The 12579-nt window shown below is 34.7% G+C and overlaps 1 pseudogene; it reads left to right on the top strand.

Moving 5' to 3' along the window:
* The first annotated feature begins 808 nt into the window (after nt 1-808).
* Nucleotides 809-1310, top strand: LOC118575867 (annotated as a pseudogene).
* The last annotated feature ends 11269 nt before the right edge of the window (nt 1311-12579 follow it).

Here is a 12579-nt window from a genome sequence, read left to right as displayed (position 1 = left end):
TATCAGATAACAATTTTTTATTTATCTGATTTCTTGGGATCAATGTGTGTATTTTGCATAGCAGCAATTCACTGCTGATAATTTTTGTCTTATATAATTCTTGTGTTCCATATATATATTTTGGATATTTGACATTTATCAGATGAGAATGTTTGTGTTATTTATTTGATTTCTTGTGTTCAATAAGTGTAATATGGATATTGGTCCTTTATGATATGATTTTTTTGTTTTGTTTAACTGGTATAATATGTTCAACATGTATATTTTGGATATTGGTCATTGATCAGATGAGAATTTTTGTTTTATTTATCTGATTTCTTGTTGTCAGTAGGTATATTTTTTTATATTAGACATTTATCACATGAGAAATTTTGTTTTGTTTTTCTGATTTCTTGAGTTTAATATGAATATTATGAATATTAGACCTTTATCAGATGGGAATTTTTATATTATTTACTTTATTTCTTGTGTCCTATGTGTATATTTTGGATATTAGACATTTATCAGGAGAGATATTTTGTTTTATTTATTTGATTACTTGTGTTAAATAAGAATATTTTTGGAGACCAAGGGAGGTCTGACCGCACGCACTGGACACGAACTTACCACGCTTCCCTATTCTTGGCCCTTGTACAGCACGGGGTCCTAGGGCTCCAGAAAGCCAGCGACTGGTGCCCTAGGAAATCCTGCAGCAGTGCCCTGCGTTAGACCGGTGGAGGTGAGACCACCGAACCCGGTTCCTCCCGGGCACTTTTCCTGTAGCACCCAGAAACACCTAGCAGGTGCCCCAGGGCTGAATGCGAGCTTGATGGATGGCGGCGCTCTGCCCCGACTCATGCCCGCCTCGCCTGGCCTGGAGTCGCTGGAACCTGCGCTACCCGGCAGAGACCCGCATCCCCGGAACTGCTGAGCTGCAGCCGCCGCTGCCAATCTGGATCAACTGAAGCCGGGGGCGGCTCAGTGGCCGTGGCACCCCGCAAGGAGCGAGAACGCAACCCCGTGAAGCTGGTCAACTTGGGCTTCCAGGAGCTGCCGCAGCACATGCCCACGCGGCGCCAGCAAGAAGCTGAGTAAGGTGGAGACGCTGCGCTCCGCCATAGAACTAACACAGGCCACTCGGCCTTGGCTGCCCGCCCACCTCCTGCCAGTGCGTCGCTGTCTTGTGCCTCTTCATCCCAGGACCGCGGGGGCAGCTCGGAGCCTGGTTCCCCGACTCCGCCTACTCATCGGAGGACAGCGGCTTCGAGGGAGAGCTGAGTCCCATGCGGCAAGAGCTGCTCCACTTTCCCAGCCGGTTAGGGGGCTACTGAGTACCCAACCCCTCTAAGCCGCATCCCTGTTGTCTCCTGGTGGACAGACCCGTGCTTCTTGCCCATGGAGCCTGGACCTTCATCAGGTGAGAATTTTTGTTTTATCGAATTTTATATGTTCAGAGCGATATTTTGGATATTTAACGTTTGTCACCAGAGATTTTTTTTTTGTTTTTCTGATTACTTTTCTTCAGTGTGTATATTTTTGATTTTAGACCTTTTTCAGATGAAAATTTTTTATCTGATTTCTTATTTTCAATATGTATATTTTTGCTATAAGACATATATCAGATTAAATTGTATTATTAATCTGATTTCTAATGCTCAGTATGTATATGTTCAATAAAGAAATTCATCAGGGAGAATATTTGTTTATTTTCTTTCTTGTATTCACTGTGTATATTTTTGGTATTAGACCTGTATCAGGTGAGAATTTCTGGTTTATTTATCTGAATTATTGTGTTCAATATGTATACTTTTGATATTAGACCATTATCAGTTGAGAATTTTTTATCTAATTTAATATGTTCAATACCAATACTTTTGATATTTGAACTTCATCACATGACAATTTTTGGTTTTTCTGATAACTTGTTTTCAGTATGTATATTTTGCATATTAGACCTTTATCAGATGTGAATTTAGTTTTATCTAATTTTGTATGTTCAATATGGTTATATTGAATATAAAGTCATTATCAGGAGATAATCATTGTTTTATTTAATTTCTTGTGTTATACACACACACACACACACACACACACACACACATAATACTCGACATTTATCAGATGAGAATATTTCTTTTAATTTCTTTTGTTCAGTTAGTATGTTTTTGATATTTGACATTTATCACGTGAGGATTTTGTTCTCCTTTCCTAATTTCTTGTGTTCAATATGTACATTTTGGATATTAGAGCTTTATCAGGGGAGATTTTTTTAATCTTACTTAGTTTCTTGTGTTCAATAATTATATTTTTGATATTTGACCTTTATCACATGAGGATTTGGATTACTTTTTCTGATTTCTTGTGTTAAATATGTATATTTTGGATATTAGAACTTGATCACATGAGAATTTAATTTTATTTATCTGATTTCTAGTGTTCAATATGTATATTTTGGATATAGCCATTTATGATGGAAGAATTTTTATTTTATTTAATTTCTTCTGTTCAATATGTTCATTTGGGATATTAGACCACTATAAACTCAGAAATTTTGATTTATCTAATTTCCTATGTTCAATAACAATATTTTATTTTACCATTATTACATAAGAATATTTGGCGCTTCTGATTACTTGTTATCAATATGTATATTTTGGATGTTAGATCTTTATCAGATGAGAATTTTTGTTTTATTTATCTGGATTTTTTATTACATATATTTTTGGTATTAGACTTTCAGCAGATGAGAAATTTTGTTTTATTTGTCTGAGTTTTAGTGCTCAATATGTATATTTTTGTATTAGACCTTTATCAACTGAGAATTTTTGTTTTATCTACTTTCATATGTTCAATAACAATATTTTTCATATTGACCTTAATCACATGAGCAAATTTGGTGTTTCTGATTACTTGTATTCAGTATATATATTTTGGATGTTAGACCTTTATCAGTTGAGAATTTTGGTTTCATTTATCTGATGTCTTTTGTTCCATATGAACATTTTTGATATTAGACCTATATCAGAAAATAATTTTTGTGTTATTTGTCTTATCTAGTGCTCAATATGTATATTTTGGATACAAAAAATTATTAGGGGAGAATTCTTTGTTTTATTTAATTGCTTGTGATCAATAATTATGTTCTTAATATTTCACTTTTATCACATGAGAATTTTCTTCTCTTTTTCTGATTTCTTGGGTTCAATATGTATATTTTGGATATAAGACTTTTCTCACATGAGAATCATTCTTTTATTTAATTTCCTTTGTTCAATGAATATTTTTTTCTATTTGAATTATATCACATGAGAAATGTGTTTTATTTATCTGATTTCTTGTGCTCAATATGTATATTTTGGATATTAGGCTTTATCAGATGAGAATTTTGTTTTATTTATCTAATATTTGGGGATAATGTGTATATTTGGGATATTAGACATTTATCAGGTAAGAATTTTTGTTTTGTTTAATTTCTTGTGCTCATAATGTATATTTTTGGATTTGAACCTTTATCAGATGAAAATTTTCATGTTATTTATCTGATTCCTTGAGATTAATATGTTTATTTTGGATATCCGGTATCAGGTGAGAAAATTGGTTTATTCATTTTCTTGTGTTCAGTATATATTTTTTTGATATTAGACTATAATCAGATGAGAATTTTTGTTTTATTTAAGTTCTTGTGTACAATATGTATTTTTTTATATTTCACCTTTACCACATAAGATATTTGTTTTCTGATTTCTTGTGTTCAGTATGTGTATTTTGGAGATTAGACCTTTATCTGAAGAGAATTATTGTTTAATTTACATAAGTATGTACAATATGTATATTTTGGACAGTAGACCTTTATTATATTGAACATAAGAAACTAGATAAATGAGACAAATTTTCTCATCTGATAAAGGTCTAATATCAAAAATATTCTTATTGAACACAAATTATTAGAAAAAACAGAATTCTGAAATGTAGACCTATTATTGAAAATATACATTATGAGCACAAAAAATAAGATACAAAAACAAATATTTCCTTTGAAAAAGGACTAATATCCAATATAGACCTAGTAAATATAATTAGATAAACAAAACAAAAATTTTCATCTGATAAAGTTGTAATATCTATAGTTACATATAGAAATCAAGAAATTAGAAAAGTAAAAAAAAAATTCAGTGATTTTACAGGAGTAATACTGAAAATATACATACTGTACATGAGAAATCAGATAAATAAAATAAATAAAACAAAAATGCTAGCTAGATGGTGGTGGTGCATGTCTTTGATCCCAACACTCAGGAGGCAGAGCCAGGGGGATCTTTGTGAGTTCGAGACCAGCCTGGTCAACAGAGCGAGATCCAGTACTGGCACAAAGCTACACAGAGAAACCCTGTCTCAAAAAACAAAAAACAAAAAAAATATGCTGATCTGATATGGGTGTATTATCAAAAATATACTTATTGAACACAAGAAATTAAATGAAACTAATTCTCATCTGATAAAGTTCTAATTTCAAAAATTCACAAATTTAATGCAAGAAATTAGATAAATGAACAAAATTTCTGCTGTGATCAAGTTCTAATTTCAAAAACAAGACAAGACATTAGCTACATAAAACAAAATTCTCATCTGATATAGGTCTTTTATCCAAAATATGCATACTGAACCCAAGAAAGTAAATGAAACAAAAATCTCAACTGATAAAAGACTATATTCTAAATATACATTTTGAAAACTAGGAATCAGATAAATAATACAAAAATTCTTATCTGATAAAGGATTGAAATCCCAACTATACACATTGTACCAAAGAAACAATATAAATAACAAAATTCTCATCTAATAAAAGTCTAATATCCAAAATATACATACTGATCATAATTCCATAAATACAACAAAAATTTTCATGTGATAAATGTCTAATATCAAATATATACATATGGAAACCGAGAAATTAAGAAGAACAAAAATTATCTGATAAATGTCTAATATCAAAAACATCCTACTTCCCAAATAAATCTCTCTGAAATGTTTGAATATTAGACATTTATTTGTGAGAATATTTGTTTAATTCATCTAATTTCTTGTTTTCAATAGGAAGATTTTTGATATTAGACTTTAACATGTTTTAATTTTTCTTTCATTTATTTTTGAGTGTTTATTTATATATATTTATTTATTCTATATTTAATTAAAACATATTACATCATTTGCCCCCTCCTTCTACACACTCCTTCAATGCCCATTCCCATCAACTCCAGCCTGTTGTCAAATTCACAGCCTTCTATTATTTAATCTTTGTTGTTACATATACAAATAAACGAATCAACATTTGAATATAATGATTCTGTTCAGTGGTACATGCATGTATGTTTCCAGAGTTGGACACTTGGTGTTAGATAACCAATCAGGTGGTACATCCTTGGTTGTTAATTGCTTGGAGCTCTTCATCTACTGGTTGGCCCTTGAGATTCACCCCAACTAAATTGAACTGTTAAGTGGTTGATATTGTTGAGGTTTGTTTAAGCAGTCATTTTGTTCAGAATTCATAGATATAGCTTCCCTGTCAGAGTTAGAAAGCACAGTCTCACAGCAGACTTCCTGATGCTCTGGCTCTTAAAATCTACGTACACCTTCACCTGTAATGTTCCCTGAGCCTTATGTTATTAGTTGTTGCTGGACACTCCAAAGTCACTTGTTCTCTCCATGTTGACCATGTGTGAATTTCTGTAATGCTATTCATCTACTGCAAAGAGAAAATTCTTTGATTAGAAGTGGGAGTTACAATTATATGTGGGTGTAAAGATAAGTATGTAGAAGGTAGCTAAGAATAAGGGCATGGGTCTTAGAGGAAAACATACTACTATTATTTTTATAGGGAAATCTTATGAGAAGGAATAGACAGAGGGTTTTACCTCACATGCTGTATAAGGAGGGGTGTGTTGTGTTTGGTGTGTGTGTGTGTGTGTGTGTGTGTGTGTGTGTGTGTGATTATAGTAAACATTTTCCCAGAACATTAAAAGATTGGAGATATTTTTTTAATCTCTGAAAATTCTATATCTTTTTTGTTATTTATTATATTTGTGTTTTAATGTTACACATCAGCCATGGGTTCCCCTGTCCTCTCCATTCCTGTCCCCACCCCCATCTTCCCCCAGCCCCTCCCCTCCATTCCCATCTCCTCTAGGGCCAAGACTCCCATGAGGATTCATTTAAACCTGGTGAATTCAGTACAGGCTACTCCAGTCCACTCCTTCCAGGCTGAGCAAGTGTCCCTGTGTAAGCCCCAGTTTCCAAACAGCCAGCTCATGTACTAAGGACAGGTCTGGGTCCCACAGCCTGGATGCCTCCCAAACAGTTCAAGCTATTCAGTTGTGTCACATATGCAGAGGGCCTGATCCAGCTGGGGGCTCCACAGCCTTTGGTTCATAATTCATGTGCTTCCATTTGTTTGGGTATTTGTCCCTGTGCTTTTCTAATCTTGGTCTCAACAATTCACGCTCTTACAATCTCCCCTCTTTCTTGACAATTGGATGCCTGGAGCTCCACCTAGGGCCTGACCATGGGTCTTTGCATGATTTCTTCCCCCTTTTTTGTCATTTCCTCTAGTTTTTTATAGTGTTCTTCCCATTTTTTGTTTGTCTGTTCCTCCACTTTATTTTTGATTTCTTCTATATAAGGCTCTAGCCTCTTCATGATGTTACTTATAAGGTTGTTTTCTTCTTCTTCTTCTTCTTCTTCTTCTTCTTCTTCTTCTTCTTCTTCTACTTCTTCTTCTTCCCTTCCATGATGTTCAGGTCTAGCTAGGTACTGGTGATGCTGTATTGCTCTTTATTTTGTTGTATGTACTTCTGCCTTGACGTCTGCCCATCTCCTCATGGATTTGTTCTTGGTCTCATCAGTGTACTTGGTCCAGATAGAGCTGACAGATGTCAGGAGCCTCTCTCTGGTCCAGATGGAAGATATGGGCCAGATGGGAGCTCTGGTCCAGATGAGAGTGCTGGCCGGAAAGGAGCTGGGGCCTGGACTCTGAGTCTCAGGAAGTCCCTGTGGTCTCCTTATTGTCCAGATGGGAGCTCTTCTTGTCCAGATGGGAGTTCCCAGGCAGGATGGAAGCTCTGGTCAAGATAGGAGTTCCTGGGCAAGATGGAATGCTGGAGGCTGCTTTCTAAGTCTCCCGGAAGTGGCTGGATTCTCTGGCAGATGGGTATGGGGTCAAGGCATTATGGTTGTAGTGTCCACCGAAGGGTATCACTGGTTCAAATGGATGGGAGCTAGAGGCTGGTCTCTGAGTCTCAGGAAGTGGCTGGTGTCTCAGGCAAGTGGGTGTGGGTGCAGGGTGTGGAGATTGCAGGGTCTGCCTGCAGTCTTGGAAAAGGGGAGCCTTCCCACAGGGCCCTCCAAATGGCCTGAAACTGTGGCCAAGTTGGGCAGGTCCTCCTGGGATGGCTGGTGCTCAGGGGTAGAATGCAGTGGTGGTTGCCTCTCTGACTACAACCCCAGGTACTCACATCTTGTCCAGATGGGAGTTCTGGAGCAGGATAAAAGCTGGGGGCTGGTTTCTAAGTTTCTTTAAGTGGCTTGGGTGAAGGGCAGATGTGTGTGGTGGCAGAGCATGGAGGTTGTAGGGTTCACCTGAGGGTATTGGAGAGGGGGAACCTTCCCAGTGGGGATGGGGGGTCATGCCCTACAGCCAGAACCTGGGACCCAGTTGAGTAGTTCTTACTCAGAGTGGCTGGTGCCCAGGGCTGGAACCCAGGTGTGGGCTTCTCAGGGTGTGACCCCAGGCACTCACCTGTGGTCCAGGTGGGAGTTCCAGGGCAGGATGGAAGCTGGGAGCTGGTTTGTGAGTCTCAGGATGGGGCTGGGGTCTTGGGCAAATGGGGGTGGGGGCAGGGTGTGCAGAGTGCAGGTCCTGCCTGCAGTCTTGGAAAAGGGGAGCCTTCCCACAGGGCCTGCAGATTGGCCGGAAGATGGGGCCAAGTTGGGCAGGACCTCCTGGGATGGCTGGTGTCCAGGGGTGGAACCCAGGGCCCGTTGCATCTCTGACTATAACCCCAGGAACTCACCTCTGGTTTAGATGGGAGTTCTGGGCAGATTGGAGCTGGGGGCTGGTCTCTGGCATTGTGATTTCTATCTTGAAACTTTTGAAGTTGATACTAATTTTGCTATATATTTGACAAAAACATTTAATGATGTTTATTTCATTGCCTTTATATTTCTCCTATGCCTTTTTTAATCTTCTGTTGTACTTTTCCTTGTGATTGGTAATTTTCTGCTGTAATGTATAGAATGGTATACCTATAATCTAAGTGGTCCACTGTTTACTTAAATACCAGGTTGTGTGTGATCATACTTTTCAAGTAATCTTGTCTGTAAAATGGTGTTGGTTTTTTGTTGCTGGCTTTGTTTTTCATATTTTCACAAATTCCCTTGAGATATATGCTTATGATTCTGTTTGGCTTTGATGTTAGTAATGATTCAGGGATATATTTGAATTCATGATCCTAATGTATCCTCCTCCTGAGTACAAGTCCAAGGGCAGATGATGTACTCCCATCTTGTATGCTTTTTTTTCAACAAAATTTAACAATGTTAAAGTTAAAATGCTTAATGGAAGAGAATATAAGAAACATTAAATACCTCATGTGTGTATTCATGTGTGTATTTTCATTTATCTGATGTAATAAAGTAGGATAATCAGCAATCCGCACTGTACCTCATACCATAGATATTTATATAATTGGATGTTCTATAACTGTCCTATCCACATGAGTTAACCATTTGTCATTTCATCATCAAGTGCTTCCTTCAAAGAGAATTTTTCAAAGATGCCAGGTAATGTAATATTACTAAGATTTCTCTTGTAAGAAACATTTATGTGGCATGTGATATGATTATGGGTAGTAGGCTCATGGCAGATATGCAGAGACCAGAAGATAGTTTTGTGGTCTTCCTAATAGGGTGATCATTGTCTGGTTTCCAGGTTTGCACACCAAAGACCTTACCAATGAGCCTTCTCATTGGAGCTCAAATAAGATTTGTAAAATAGTACAAAATTAAATTATTGTCTTATTTTCAGATTTTAAACTTAATTTCATAGAAGATTACAAGGAAAAAGGACAAATAAGTAATAAATTTACTTTGCATATTAAAATATTTATACAACCACATATTTTTCAAAATTGATTATGGGGACTAAGCATTTGTTTATAACATTGTCTCAGAACCACAATCAAATGCCAGAGAATTGCCTCATTCTGAAATGTTGTTTCTGCTAAGGCTGAGGATGTGAATTCTATCTCTGGGTGATCTATACTACTCCTACAAATTTTTTTTTCCTGTACTTGGGCATTGACATATGCACATTCCTACATCAGCACATATATAAATTATTTTTAGACCTGAATAAGTGTCATTTGCAACTAAATGACTCCATAGGTCTCATCACTAGAACTCACATAGGGGAAGTAGATAACAGACAAATGTAACTTGTCCTCTTCATGCTACCTACACATCCTGGCACAAGTGTAGACACACAAATGCAGTTCAAACATTTTTAAGTGGATGAAAAAAACAGCAAAGAAAATAACCCAATTATTGATAATATAAACAATTTTCCAATTTAAATTATAGAATTTCAATAAATAATTCTGTTCTTCAAAACAATTATGGTTTCTTTTTAAATATTATTTATTCCTTTCATTTCCTTTTTCCATTGTAGGTCACTTATAAACCCATGTGTCTGGACATAGAGGTACATGGATGTAATTCCAGCCCTAAGGAGAATATGTTGAGCCAATATGTTTGAGTTTTAGTCCAGCTTTATCCCAATAGTGATTTCCAGGGCAGACTGTTTGGACACATCCTGTCTCAAAAATATTCCAGAAGGAAAAGCATATCTCAAATTATGGAATTTTTCATAATATAATCTGGCTGCACTGTGACTGGTTTCAACAAAAATTTTTGTTATCTTTACTCACATCAAGCGAAATGTGTTGACAATGAAAATAGAAAAAAAATCTAGAGAGTCCATTCACAGAGGTGTAGAAATCCATTGAATCCTTTCACAACCACCTAGAGGGAACATTCCTCACCTTCAAGTCACAGGAAACAAACAGCAGTAGGACATAATCATCACCAAAATTATACTGACCTGAATGAATAGTTTGCATGATAGTACTGGCCCTCTAGGTTACCCAAGTTGGATTCCTAGCACCTACATACAAAAGAGCCATGTGTTGTTTCTCTTTGAACTTGTTCCAGTGATGGTCCATCTTAAACTTGGCAAGTTTTCCCTAAGACATCACATAACAATCAAATGCTCGCAATTATCAATTCCATTGACTCATATTTTTATGCCACATACAGTTCATATTCAAAATTCACAGCATATCTTTCACAGCATATTATCACAAATGTTAGGAAATTTGGACTGTATGACCAGAGACGGTTCTGACAATTCAAGGTAGATGGATTTAGCTCAGTGGTAGAGCACTTGCCTGACAAGTGCAAGGCCCCAGGTTCGATCCTCAGCTCCAAAAAAAAAAAGGATAATTATATAAATAAAACAAAAGTTCTCACCTGATAAATGTCTAATATCTAATATATATATATTGAACATAAGAAAACAGAAAAATAAAACAAAAATTCTCACCTGATTAAATCTACTATTCAAAATATTCATATAGAACACAAGAAATTAAAAGAAACTCATCTGATAAAGGTCTAATAGCCAAAATACACATATCTAACACAAGAAACTAAAAAACAACCTTTTTGACCTCATGACAAACATATATCAAAAATATGCATACTGATCACAAAACATCAAATATATAAAACAAAAATTGTGACCTGATAAATGTCTAATATCCAAAATATTCATATTAAACACAGGATACCAGTTAAATAAAACAAAATTTGTCATGTGATGAAAGTCTATTATCCAAAATATGTATATTCAACACAAGAATTAGATAAATAAAATGTAAATTCTCTCATCTGAGTTCTAATATCAAATATATACTTATTGAATACAAGAAATTAAATAAAACAAATATTCTCACCTGACAAAGAACTAATATCTTAATTATGCATACTGAAAATGAGAAATCAAATATATAAAACAAAAATTCTCATCTGATAATGGTCTATTATCAAAAATATGTATATTTAATAAAAGAAATTATGTAAATAAAATAAAAATTCTCATCTGATAAAGGTGTAATATCAAATATATACATATTGATTACAAGAAATTAAATAAAACAAAAATTCTCAAATGATAAAAAACTAATATCTTAAACATGAATACTGAAAACAAGAAGTCAAATATATAAGACAGAAATTCTCATTTGATTAAGGACTAGTATTCAAGTTATACTTAATGAACACAGGAAATCATATAAATAAAACAAAATGTCTCAACTGAAAAATGTCTAATATAAAAATATACATATTGAACACAGGAATTCAGATAAAAAACAAAATTTCTAATCTGATAAAGGTCTAATATCCAAATTATACATGCTGAACACAAAACACCAGAAAAATAACACAAAAATTCTCTTATAATGAAGGTCTAATACTAAAAATATATTCATTGAACACAAAACATTAAACATAACAAAAATTCTCACCTGATATAGGTCTAATATGAAAACATATACATATTGAATATACTTAGATAAGTAAAACAAAATTTCTCATCTGATAAATGTCTACTCTTCAAAATATACATATTGAACATAATTAGATAAATAAAACTAAAATTCTCACCTGATAAAAATCTAATATCCAAAACATAGATAGTAAACACAGCATACAAGATAAATAAAACAAAAATTTTCATCTCATAGAGTTCTGATATCAAGAATATGTATATTCAACACAAAAAAAATTAGATAAATTAAAAGAAAATTGTCATCTGATAGATCTACATGAACAAATTGGGTGTGTGGGGTGGCTTGAGAAAAAAGGCTGGGGGTTGGAAGCAAGGAGGAATGGGGAATCTGTGGATGGTATATCGAGTGAGTACAAAATTTCTTAATAAAGAAAAATGAAAAAGACATAAATTATACCAAAACTTAAAAAAGTGCATTTTGAACATAATTAGATAAATAAAACAAAAATTCTCATTTGGTAAAGTCTAATATCCAAAATATACACATTGAACACAGGATACCGGATAAATAAAACACATAATCTCATCTAATACAGGTGTAATATCAAAAATATGTGCATTGAACACAAGGTCTAATATCTAATATACATATATTAAACACAATAATTTAGAAAAAAAACCAAAAATTATCAGTGGTACATCTAATATCCAAAATATACATATTGAACACAAGAAATCAGATAAATGCTAAAAAAAATTTTGATCTGATAATGGTCTAATATTGAAATTGGGCTTTGCCCCGGCCAGCAGGGTGTCAACAGGGCCACCCACCTGTGGGAGAGAATGAAAGGACAGGGCGACACAAAGAGACAGCAGCAAGACAGTATTCTGATCAAGCCGCCAATCTTTATTGTTCTCCACATGGCTTATATAGCGTATGGGGGGAAGGGGCAGGAAGGAGGGAAAGGGAAAAGGGG

The sequence above is a fragment of the Onychomys torridus genome, unplaced genomic scaffold, assembly GCF_903995425.1.
Source record: "Onychomys torridus unplaced genomic scaffold, mOncTor1.1, whole genome shotgun sequence".
Lineage (NCBI taxonomy): Eukaryota > Metazoa > Chordata > Mammalia > Rodentia > Cricetidae > Onychomys > Onychomys torridus.
The sequence above is the reverse complement of the archived record's forward strand: the minus strand, read 5'-3'. Positions and strand labels throughout refer to the sequence as shown.